This window comes from Carassius auratus, chromosome 37 (assembly GCF_003368295.1).
Source record: "Carassius auratus strain Wakin chromosome 37, ASM336829v1, whole genome shotgun sequence".
NCBI lineage: Eukaryota > Metazoa > Chordata > Actinopteri > Cypriniformes > Cyprinidae > Carassius > Carassius auratus.
The window spans coordinates 15,317,347-15,331,298 of NC_039279.1; positions in this window are offsets into that span (position 1 = coordinate 15,317,347).

A 13,952-nucleotide genomic window follows, 5' to 3' on the forward strand; every position below is an offset into this window, starting at 1 on the left:
ATTCTTAGAATACTAATATATTGCGTATGTGCCAACCAGGGCTGGTAAGCAATTAAAATGTACATCTAATTAATTACATGATGAGGTGATTAATTAATCGAATTAATCGCACATCAAATTTGGAGAAATTACTCTGAAAAGATTGTTTAAAGTCATTATTGTGCAAAGCATCAAACATAGAAAAGTAGGTTCAGCAAGAAATATTTTGTTTGAAAACATTTATTACATATACTCTTTTGGACCATGTGAGTAAATGATGACAGAATTGTAATTTTTGGTTGGGTGAACTATAACTTTAATAATTTATTTTCTTAAGTTTATTATTATTACTATGAAAATTGTAATTTATTTCTAATGAAATGATACTCTAAATAATAAACTAAAACTGCCAGTAGGTGGTGGTAAATGTCTTAATGATTAAGTCATCGAGTCATTTATTCATTTGTTTGATTTGCTCAAATGGCTGATTCATTCAGGAGTGAAGTAAATGGTTCTTTATGAATGGTTCATTTAATAATTACGCTTGTTCGACTTGAAGTGGGTCATCACCATCAGACTGATTTGTGTGTGACATCAAAGTACCGCAAGAGCTTAGAGAGTATACAACTCCTTGTGCTTTAGAATAGCTCTTGCGGTACTTTGATGTCAGATAACGATCTGCCTGTGCAGCCCCACTTCAAAGCCAACGTGACTATGGCCAATGGGTCAAAGCACCAAATAGTTTACCAAATTCATTCAAAAGGTGGAAGATGATCCACATAGGTCTGGGGCTGGGCAAGTGTGTTAAATGCGTTAATTTTACTGTGATATTTTTTTCCATAATTAATTAATCTAATTAACAAGTTAAATAACCAGGCCTAGTACCAACATATAATATACACTCTCATTTAGATCATCAGAAGACGAATTCATAGATACTAAACATGTTAAGATTACATATAGGTAAAATTACATGAATGAGTAAGTTGTGCACTGAAAACTTCTTACCCAGCTCTCAACTGTAATCAATGTATCAATCCATATCAATGAATAGTTACACCCCAATATATACACCCACTTTATTAGGTACAACTGTTAAATTGCTTGGTAACACAAATTGCTAATCAGCCAATCACATGGCAGCAACTAAATGCATTTAGGCATCTAGATGTGGTGAAGACGACTTGCTGAAGTTCAAACTGAGCATCAGAATGGGGAAGAAAAGGGATTTAAGTGACTTTGAAAGTGGAATTGTTGTTTTGTGTGAGGCGGGCTGGTCTGAGTATTTCAAAAAATGCTGATCTACTGGGATTTGGACGTACAGCCATCTTTAGGGTTTACAGAGAATGGTCCAAAAAAAGAGAAAATATCCAGTGAGTGGAAGTTGTGTGGAAGAAAATGCCTTGTTGTTGTCAGAGGTCAGAGGAGAATGGGCAGACTGGTTAGAGATAATAGAAAGACAACAGTAAATCAAATAACCACTCGTTATAACCCAGGTATGCAGAATACCATCTCTAAATGAACAACACATCAAACCCTGAAGCAGATGGGCTACAGCAGCAGAAGACCACACCAGGTGGCACTCCTGCCAGCTAAGAACAAGAAACGGAGGCTACAATTTGCACAGGCTCACCAAAATTGGACAATAGAAGATTGGAAGAACTTTGCCTGGTCTGATGAGTGTCGATTTCTGTTGCGACATTCAGATGGTAGAGTCAGAATTTGGCATAAAGAACATGAAAGCATGGATCCATCCTGCCTTGTCTCAACGGCTCAGGCTGGTGGTGGTGTTGTAATGGTGTGGGAGAAATTTTCTTGGCACACTTTGAGCCCCTTAGTACCAATAATCGTTTAAACGCCACGGCCTAGTGGAGTATTGTAGCTGACCATGTCCATCCTTTTATGACTACAGTGTAACTATCTTCTGTTGACTACTTTCAGCAGGATAATGCACCATGTCACAAAGCTCAAATCATCTTAGACTGGTTTATTGAACATGACAATGAGTTTACTTAACTCAAATGGCCTCCACAGTCACCAGATCTAAATCCAATAGAGCACCTTTGGCATGTGGTGGAATGAGAGATTTGCATCATGAATGTGCAGCCGACAAATCTGCAGCAACTGCATGATGTTATTATGTCAATATGGACCAAAATATCTGAGGAATGTTTCCAACACCTTGTTGAATCTATGCCACAAATAATTAAGGCAGTTCTGAAGGAAAAAAGTGGGTCCAACCCGGTACTAGCAAGGTGTACCTAATAAAGTGTATATATATATATATATATATATATATATATATATATACATGTGTGTATATATATATATATATATATATATATATATATATATACAGTACAGACCAAAAGTTTGGAAACATTACTATTTTTAATGTTTTTGAAAGAAGTTTCTTCTGCTCACCTGCATTTATTTGATCCAAAATACCGAAAAATATATAATATTGTGAAAGACTTCGCTATGTTAAAATATAGTGGGGGTCCCTCTGCTCCTGCCGCGATCCAGTGTTAATCCCAGCAATCGGGATGCCGATGTATCTGGTGGAGTCAGAGGTGGTTTGAGGATCATGGTGACAGCTTCCTCAGAGAGAGTTTGTCACACCTCAAGCACTCCGCAGCCGGTGGTTTGACCGGAGGGAAGTGCTGGCCCCTCTACAGTGTGGAGGGAGCCAGCCGCTTCCTTCAGTGTCACCCCTTGAGACCAGATGCCGATCGCTTCATTGGAGGGCAAGCTCTCTCTGTCCGGGGAAGATTACCCGGGTGCCTTGTCCCGTTCGGATTTGGCAGCATTTTCCAATCTAGACCCAGAGATGATGACTATGCTTTCCCGGGGCACCAAGAATGTCGGGCTTGTATACAATCCTGTGGTGAGAGCAGTGGAGCTACAAGAATTGTTTCGAGTAGTAAAAGCTCATGCACCTCCGGGAAGAATGGCACCGGAGGGGGGCAATGAAAACCAGCGGAGGTGCATGAGGAGCTTTCCAAATGGTGGAAGGCACCTTTTACTGCCGAAACAAATCTTGTAGCTTCTCTGCTCTCACCATCCTAGATGGTGGAGCTGCTTTGTGGTACATGGACAATTCCTCGGTGGAGTGGTCAGTGGCCAAAGCAATTTTTGCTTTTGCCTTCTATGTCATGGAGTTACTGCAGGTCCATCAGGCCAAAGCTCTGAAAAACCTAGATGATGGTGGTCATGACTCTGCAGTCCGCACAGTCTCTGGGTCATGCAATGGCCACATTAGTGGTCCAGGAGGGCAATCTCTGGCTGTGTCTGGCCGACATGAAGGAGCGTGATAAGGTCTGTGTCTCAGACCGGCATTTCCAGTGACGCTGTTGATACCTTCGCCCAGCAGTTCTCGGCAGCATTGAAGCAGATGCAGGCGAACAAACACGTCATGCGCTGGAGGAAACCTGCTGCTTCCTTCCCGGCTGCAGTCCCTCAGCCTGTTTGTCACCTTGGGCATCCCCCTGCGGCTGCCCCCACTCCCACACTGCAGCAGCAGCCTTTCACTAGGCATTAGCCCAGCCTGTCCAGGCCACCGCCAAACAAAAGTGCAAGAGGACTTGAGACAGGTGACCCAGAGATGAAGGAGACTGCTCGTCAGGAGATGGCACCATTCCCTCCCCTGGAGAAGGGGCAGGTGGAGAATCCTTTGTTTAATTTATTTTTTGTTCCACCACTGGACCAGCAGCCAGTAGTACCCAAAACTTCAGTAAAAGAGTGGGTTGCTCAGTCTCTGTGTCTCAAAAGGAGGAGAGTTGAGAACTGTGCATTACAGTGGACCATCAGACTCGGGTATGGGATTCAGTTTGCCCGGCGTCCCCCCAAGTTCAGGGGCATCCGATTCACTTCACTCAAGGCTGTCGATACTGTTTTGTTTTCTCACTGGATATGTTTTGTGTGTAGAAATCGCAGTCCTGTTGGTGCAGGACAAGATAGCGCCGGTCCCTCTAGACGATATGAGGTTGGGGTTTTACAGGCCTTACTTCATTGTTCCCAAGAAAAGTAGTGGGTTACAACCGATCTTGGAACTATGAGCTTTGAACCATGCGCTTCACAAGCTGCCATTCAAAATGCAGAAATGCATTTTCACGTGCATCTGTCCCCAAGATTAGTTTGCAGCGATTGACCTGAAAGAGGTTTATTTTCATGTCTCGATCCTCCCGTGGCACTGGCCATACATGTGATTCACATTCAAGGATTGGGTGATATCAGAACAAGGTCTTGCCCTTTGGGTTGTCCCTATCACCTTGCTTCTTCACCAAAGTCACGGAGGCAACCCTTGCTCCTTTGAGAGAACACGGGGTGCGCATTCTCAACTATCTCAACGACTTATAATCTCATCTCGCCATCAGTTGTGCACACACAGGGACCAGGTGCTAAAACACTTCAGCCAGTTGGGTCTTTAGGTCATCCAGAAAAAGAGCAAACTCGTGCCAACACAGAGGATATTTCTTGGCATGGAGTTGGATTTTGTCCAACAGTCAACACGCCACACCCAGGAATGTGCTCATTTGGTGCAGAACTGCCTCAAGACTTTATCAGGCAGGATGGCAGTCCTACTGAAATTCTTTCAGAGGGTCCTGAGGCATAATGCTGAAGCTGCTGCGGTAGTTCTACTTGGTCTGCTCCATATGAGAATGCTTCAGGACTGGTTCCATGGCCAAGTCTCATGGTGGGCGTGGCGGCATGGTACTAACCGGGTTCAGATTACAATGGCCTGCTGCAGAACCTTCAGCCCATGGTCTGATCCCACATTTATTCGGGCAGGAGTGCTGTGGTATTATCTAGGCATGCTGCGGTATTCACAGATGCCTCTGCCCCTCAGCTCAGCTGTGGGGCCATGTACAACAGGAATGTAGTGTCAGAGGTTTGGATGGGTCCCTAATTGTGCCTTGAGTTGCTAGCAGTACGCAAAAAAAAAAAAAAAAAAAAAAAAAAAAAAAAAAAAACCCTACTCTAAGGCCTCAAAATAGACCTAAATTTGAATTAAATTGTATTATTTATAAATTACAATTGTAGCTCTAGACAGTTACCTATGGATATGATTTTATTAATAAGGTTGTCTGATTGATTTTATAGTCTCAAGCATTCAGAAATCCCACAAAATAAAATTAAGCAGTTTTACTGCGGTAAATCATAGTAAATTTTGGTAAGCGTTGTGATGTTCACATATTTTAGTTGAAGAAATTAAAGAGGCTGTAGCATTTCTATCGCAAAAAAAGGTGGCCAAAATTAAAAATTAACTGAATATTTGAATTAAATGTTTGGTCAGTATTAAACAAGGATTTGATCCTCCTGTAAGAATGCAATTACCAGGCCACTGGTGCCCTTTGCAGGCATTTGTAATAATGCAAAATGTTTATTTTGTATTAGCCTACATTATATTTTAACAGTGTTATTCAATAAAACCATATGATTAACTTTAAAATGTTGGTTCCAGTTTCTAACCATAATATTGTTTTCTCCAGTAAAAAAAAAAAAAAAATAGTGTTGTCTGGATCAGGAGAGAATTATGCAGAGATCAAGCACCAGTTACAAGTGAAATCAGTACAAAACAGTTCTAAACAAATAGGTTGGTGGATATGGATGTAAAAGGGCAACAGGAGATGGACCTTTACTCTGGAGGAAGCCTTATTATGGATTATGGAATCGTATTCTGGCCAGAAGTTTAAAAATGCTTAGACATTTAATTTATGATGTTGTGAGTGAATGCACCCATTTATTTAATGTTAACGTTATTTTAATATGCAGTTGCATTTGTCACTTGTGTTATTCATGCAGAGAGCGCAAAGCATTCATTTTAGCAAAGGATTTTTAAAATCATATTTAAATCTATTTTTACTGATGACATTTGACATCATGATATTTCAAAATGTAGTTAAGAAGTCATTTAATTTAATAGCACATCTCATGTGGTAATTGAATTGAGTGCATTTAGGTTTATAAATTTGGTAGAGTTTAGTAGGGTAATCAAAGACTTCTACACTACCAAATTGAGGCACTGGCATTTGTGTGACCTTTTAAAATTGAGGGTGAAATGATTTACAAAGGAACACCTGCAGGAAGTGCCAAATTATTTGTATCTTACACTTCCTGCTTATATTTATAAAGTCGTCATTCTGTACAAAAGCAAAATATAGTTCAGCACTCCTGGAGATTAACTTCTTGACACAACCTAATTCGTTGCTTACAAAAGATGAAGCATCTTTTCCAAAAATGATTTAACCAATTAACTTAATGTTCATTAATTTTATTTATTTACAATTAATAATTCTATCTGACCCTGTCTGACCCTTAGAAAATCTAAGATATTTTACATCAGGGTGAAAAAACTTTTTTTTTTTTTTTTTTTTCAAGTCAGCAGTCAGTGCAATCAGCTTGTTTGCTTCTTTTTCATTCACTATCTGATCTAATCGATTTAAAAAATACAATGAATAAATACATAAATAAATAAATAAAATTAATTTAATAATTACTCTTTAAATTATAATTTCATTAAAACTGTTTAACCTTTATTTTCCCACCTATATTGTCCATCTTGTTGTGTTGTTTTTGGTCAAAAATGACCAGCCTACAAAACCACAGTTTTTTTTAATTATTATTTAATTATTTTTATTATGATTATTATTATTGTTATTGTTATTATAATTATAATTATAATCATTATTTTTTTGGAAGGGTGATGACTTTTTTTTTTTTTTTGGAACTCTCACTGATCTGAGTTCATGCTACTCTGTTTTTGATTGAACATATTTTAAATTATTCACAAATAATGATTTTTCTTCACCCAAACACAAAGGTTGTCACTGTGTGCTGCCAGAAGGAACGAAGGAGTCGTGGATAAAGGAAACTGTCATTTATTAAATCCAACACACAGGGTAAATCCACACTTGGAAGGTATTGAAGACACGCGTACACAACTGGTGTACCAGACGAACACAGACTGCACAGACTGGGGCTAAATACAAAGGATAACGATGTAATTGGGAGGAACAAAGGTGAACAGAATGACTAATTAGACAAGCAACAAGGACATGATGACCAAATAAGGGGCAGATGAGGGAGAAACTGGGTCACGGGGAGCAAAACACAACAAAGACACTCCAATCCTGACATTTCACCCTCCTCCTGGAAGGGCCAACTGAGGGAGGGACAGGTGGGAACTGGTAGGAGGCTCAGGAGGTGGATTGGAGAGAGCTAGGAGGCATGGTGGAGCTGTGGGATCAAGGGGGTGAGGTGGAGTCTGGGTCTCAGAGGCTGGAGGTGGAGACAAGGGATTCTGCAGCCACTGTGACGATGGAGGATGGCAAACCTGTGGAGTTTGCACTATACTGATTGTGGGCTGGGGGCGAGCAGAGGGGCTGCCAAATGACTTTGGAGGAGGGGGTAGGAGAGGGTGGGAGGGTGGTCATTTGTGAGACTCTGGGCTTTCAGAGTGTAACTCAGGAACAGGAGCCCTCTCTGGGCTGGTCATGGAAACCGGAGCCCTCTCTCTTTCAGAGGAGTTCTAGCCGGCTCTCGCACCTGGTCTGATGATCCGAGAGGCTCTGGGTTCATGGCAATCCTCAGCTCTTTCTCACTTCTTGGCTATGGCTCGTCGGTCATGATGGGCTCGGGTTCCCTGTCATCGGTGGGCTCAGGCTTGCACTCCGTGCAGTGGGGAGATAGTGAGTATGGTCTGGGTTTGGCTGTGTTCTGGATCGGAGATAGAAGCTCTCCAGGGAGGTCGACAGGGTGGTGGTAATTACCCCTGATCCAGAACAGCGAGTTCAGTGCAGTGTCGTCATATGCCATTTAAATGGCATACTCAAACAGTCCTTGCAGGTTAGGGCAGTGAACTTGGAAGTGAGGGGATCCATGGGGAATACGGGGAAAAGCAGAAAACAACAACAGTAAAAAACACAGAAAACAAACAGGGGAAAACGCCAGTGATGCGACTTTTGACACAGAGGCTTCAACGCTTGTATGAAAACCCCCCTAAAAACTAAACATCTCACAGTGAATAACAGTACTGGAGCTTGATTCATTTTGCCAAAACCACGTGATCTGTGCATGTATTTGCAAGTATAGTGTTGTGCATGTTCATTTTGTATTAATTCCTAGTTCACAGACACTTTAACTGAACATTCTATGATAATCTTTTGTTAGTTTGATCCTAGCCTATTCATACCTGCCTTGCCTATTTTTTTCACATGTATTCATAGACTCATTTATTCATATTGTGTAATACAATGACTGACGGACTTAGTTATATAGACTTCATATTTAATTTGATTTATACAGGGTTTTATAGCACAAACTTATTTCAATTTAATTCTATTCAAGTTTATTTGTATAGCATTTATTACAATACAAATCATGCAAAGCAACTTTACAGAAAATTACGTTTCTACAATATTCAGTGGTGACTGTCAGTTTGTGCGCATATAACAGGATTTTTCAGAAATATTAATAAGACGTAGTCCGCCAGATGATGAACATTATTGACAGAAATTATTATATGATGCAGTCACACTTGTAGCAATATTTATTAGTTCTGTTTGTTGATTTAGGGTTAGCATCATCTGGGGTCCTCTGAGGGGTCAGCATCATCTCTTCATCACTGGCAATTGCAATCTTAAAATAATAGGGTGTGAATTGCATTTCCAAAGTGGCTAACATCTACAACAGGTGGGTGTTATTTGTGTTCTCAGTGAGTTGATTGAACTGTTCTTGTTGTTTATCTGTTTATTATTAACTCTAAAATCCCAGAGGAGTGGTTAGATGCATTACAAAACCTCTGAAGTAGACTGGACAGAACAGCTGTGTGTCCTATAGTCGATCACCTTATTTCTACTTAATGGCTTCTCTGTCTAAGAGGGTGTAAACTGACTAGCAAGAACAAAACAGCAGAGCTAGGCATAAAAGCACTTGCTACAATGTTCTCCATAAGACAAATCAGGCCATAAATTCTTGTAAAGTTTCACTCTGAAGCTGTTTACGAGAAAATACATTTTTCCTGCCGTGCAACAGAGAACTGTTAACAAGATATATGAGCTTATCTCGCGAAGCACTTACAAGCTTTCCCTGAATCCTTTCACTCCCTGTCCTAGGCCTATATTTAATTAAATGTTTAGCCTCAATCCAAATTATAGATCCAAATTATTTTATAGATTTAGGATTTAAGTGGTATTAAATATGTGGCTTACATGCATCAATCTTTTCCCACCTAACCAGAAATGGGTATATATAATGTATGATTTTTGTTTTTAAATCAACATCTAGTTTAATATGAAATGTGTTAATATTAAGTCATAAGTTATTCATGCATAATAATCAAATAAAATGAACTAAATGTGATTTATATGCAGTGTCTTTTTATTAATATCTGAACTAATGATTATGTATTTGCTAGGGAGTGATATTTAATATTGGACTTCTTATGAAATTTAAATACAAAACGAGTGTAAATGACAATAGTTTTCTTAAATGTCCCATCTGGATGTAATTCATTAATAAATTTGCCATTAAATCTTTCTCAGAGATGTTTCACGACTCAAAGTCTAAATTATCAATGTAATCAAAACTTTTGTCAAAAAACCTGTTGCACACATCCACTACATGCCTTCTGTCATCTGACTGATAGTTTATACTTTTTAACAAGTAAAAAGCCCTGTATATAAAAACAAAAAATGTCCCTATTCAGGTTATGGTTCATGTGTCCTTTTGTTGCAAAATATATACTAATGTTACTTTACTGAGATACACATAAAAATAACTTTCAAATTTTTAGTAATGTTTCAAGATGAACACTACTCAGATAGAAAAAGTTAAGGTGTACATGATTATCCATACATAATTCTTTTGAAAGGTCATGTTAAAATGTAAGTATCACATACGAAGCATCAGGCTTCAGAATCTTACTCTTTTGCCATGTAAGTTTCAGCGACTTCCACACAAATTAGCATATTTTTGTTCAGTCTGGGCCTTTGAATTAAATTGAAGTGCTTTTTCCTCTTTGAATATGAGCTTCATATTCTCCCTATATCATAAATATATGAGCCATAAAAGCCTAATTTCTCAAATCTGATACTCAACAAAATCAGACACGGAAGCTAAAAGCTACATTTTATTTTGACTATTATTTCATAAGGCTTTACAGGATTAAAAGTGAATCATGACACTTTAATATTTTTCATGATGTTAATTGCTTTTTGCGTTTTTATTCTGTTAATCAGAAGTACATACAACATTGTTTCTGTAGTTAAGGCACATACACAAAAAAGAACAGAGAGCAACTATAATTTAACCCTTTTTTAAACCAAAGCTTTACTGGCAAAGTGTTTCTTTTCATTAAAAACATGCAATTAAGCAAGGTTAATGTTTTAGATAAAGGGGGGGGGGGGGGGAGTTAAAAGAGCTGGAGCTTTGATTCTGCCACTCTTTTATTTTCAGTGTTGAGCTTAGATCTGTATTTTATCCACAACACAGATAGCATGTAGTGGTGTGATCTATGAGCGGGACCTCCCGCTCCACACCAACCAGAATTCCACTGTGACGGGACCCTTAGCCTCAGACTTGAGTCAGAAGTCATGAACCGCTGCTTCTCAGAGGAGCTCAGATCAGCAGGTGCTGTGGTGAATGTATCTCGGAGCCAGTCATATTGGCCACTATTGTCAGGAAAATATATTGAGGATTAAAAATAAATGCTCTTATTTGAATTTATCATTCTGTGAAGATCCAGTGACCAGCATGGGACATTTCAAGTGAACAAAAGGTGCACATTGGGATAAAGTTCTTTTAGATTATAAAATGAATAAATAAATAAATAAAAAGTACTTTTAAAAACTGTTCACTGAAAGATTCCTTGGGGAACCAAAAATTATTCTTCTATGACATCACTGCAAAAACCTACTTTTGGAAGCATTTTTTGAGCATGTTAGATTTACCAAATCAAATGAATCTATATTTTTTTTGCTCAAGTTTCTAATGTTTGGGGGACTGATCTGACATTGTCTGCCTATTGTGGCAGGTGCTTCTCTTTTCCCTGCAGCTGGAGAATTGATTCAATCAACTTAGATTTGCCAGTGTAATTAGCAATGAGCCATTACTAAACTTTCTGTCAACATTGTTCATTCTCTTGCTCTCTGGGAAAATTCAAACCACAATGTCAAAATTTTGTGGGAGAGACATCTAAAACCATGTTCACACATAATGTGACATACTTGCATTTGAAAATAAACAAAAGCTGAACCAGATTATCATATGTAATTGAGCTATCCCATTCACATTGAAAGAATTCTTCTCGCTTGTGGAAACTTACAGGAAAATCTCTCAGTTATCTATTACTGGATGTTTCCATTCACAAGGTGATTTGAAGAAGCAGTCTTTGAAATGATAAACTGTACCCACTGATAGTATCTTTTACAAATGACTATTAAATTCATGTTTTCACTGCCAGCTCCCCGGAACATCTGAATTTCGATGCCCATAATATACAAGCTGATACAGTTCAGCCCACATCTTCCATTTTCTCTAGACAACGTGGCCTGATCATGTTGTATTTACTTTAGTTTCCACTAGTTACTTTTAGTTCTGTTTCCAGTTACATTAGCTAGTTTTGGGAACTGTTAAAGCTCCACTAAAGATGCATTCTTACTATTGACAATTTCATAGACTTTTTAAGTGTATTATTCTCTAATATAGTTTCTCCCACTAAGAACAATAGAATAAAAGAAAAAAACAAAACAAACTATTGATCAATTAATTATGTGACCAATATTGGCCAGAAACAATGTTGTTGAGCAAAAAAACAAACAAACAAAAATATAAACACATAAATAAAGGAACTAAGTGCATATCTGGGTGAACAGAAAGATAAAAAATGTGTCAGGTTTACTTTAAAGTATTATTGCAATTTTGCACCCTTGGAGGCCATTTCGGAAGGGCGGTGGGGGCTATTATAGGTACGTGAACAACAGAATCCCTTCACTTTTCTCTTCCCTTTGGTTTGACCATATTGTATGTTCAACGAAAATGGTACAGTGCAAGGTTTTTATCAGAAATAGTAGCTCATAAAATTTGAAATGAGCTTTTATTAAATCATAATGAAATACTCCATTGTGCCATATGGCTAAGTGGAAGAATTATACATTAAAACACTAGAAAAAAATATAAAACAAAAACATAAAAATAAAAAGTAAATGATACAATTTGAAGGGTGTAATCACATCTGTTTTACTAAATGGAGCCATGCTGGTTCTTTGACACAGCACCACAAACAGAGATCAAGCAAAAGTGTTTAAACGCTAATGATGAGTTTGAGGCTCTATGAACATCTGGCAAGCTGCTCTGAAATCATGTCATCAGTGCACATACTGCTCCCTTGAGGTTGTAAATACAATTTATTCAAAACATTTTTATTTTTATTTTTTTTTAATAATGAGTTTATGCACTCCCAACAAAGCAGCATGGGCCAGTTTTTGATGGGAATGTTTGATAAATGGGAACATGCAGGGATGTTGTGGCTCCTATTCAGAGAGTATATATAACTTAATTATTGTTCTTAACTACACTACCATGTTCTTTTACAGCCATGGGCATAATTCACTTATTATTTTGAGGGGGCACCAGTGAGGGCTGTATAGCATGTGATGTAGGCCTATTGGTTTTATTAAGTTTTTCCATTTTTTTTTTTAAATTCAAAATATGTTCAGACTTGTTAACTCAAAAATATGAATGCTAAATATATTTTTACAAATTACTTTGTATTTAATGTGAATTGATCAAAACTTTCTAAGTTACTAATTATGATGCTTTCATTGTACAGAAAGTCTTTGCAAGTACATTAGCTTCTACCATACTAGATTCTATCATTCTTGACCATATTACTAACTAATACTCTAATGAGAGTTAGTTGGCATGCACTTGCAAAGGTGCTTATAGTCGATTGATTAAGGGGACCATCTAAATAAAATTTAACCATATACTGTACAGGTGTTTCTCAATAAATTAGAATGTCGTGAAAAAAGTTAATTAATTTCAGTAATTCTCAAACTCAAATTGTGAAACTCAGGTAATAAATAAATTCAATGCACACAGACTGAAGTAGTTTAAGTCTTTGGTTCTTTTAATTGTGATGATTTGGCTCACATTTAACAAAATCCCACCAATTCACCCACCCACTAACCTTAACCCTAACCTAATCTCGACAAATTAGAATACGGTGACATGCCAATCAACTAATCAATTTAAAACACCTGCAAAGGTTTCCTGAACCTTTAAAATGGTCTCTCAGTTTGGTTCACTAGGCTACACAATCATGGGGAAGATTGCTGATCTGACAGTTGTCCAGAAGACAGTCATTGACACCCTTCACAAGGACGGTAAGCCACAAACATTCATTTCCAAAGAAACTGGCTGTTCACAGAGTGCTGTATCCAAGCATGTTAACAAAAAGTTGAGTAGAAGGGAAAAGTGTGGAGAAAAAAACATACACAACCAACCGAGAGAACTGCAGCCTTATTAGGATTGTCAAGCGAAAGCAATTCAAGAATTTGAGTGAACTTCACAAGGAATGGACTGAGGCTGGGGTCAAGGCATCAAGTCTCACAACACACAGACGTGTCAAGGAATTTGCTAAACCACAGACAACTTCAGGGGCGTCTTACCTGGGCTAAGGAAAAGAAGAACTGGGCTGTTGCCCAGTGGTCCAAAGTCCTCTTTTCAGAGGAGAATAGGTTTTGTATTTCATTTGGAAACCAAGGTCCTAGGGTGGAGAAGCTCATAGCCCAAGTTGCTTGAAGTCCAGTGTTAAGTTTCCTCACCCAACTCACCAGACCTGAACCACAGAGAGAATCTATTGGCTATTGTCAAGAGGCAAATGAGAAGCAAGAGACCAAACAATGCAGATGAGCTGAAGGCCACTGTCAAAGAAATCTGGGCTTCCATATCACCTCAGAAGTGCCACA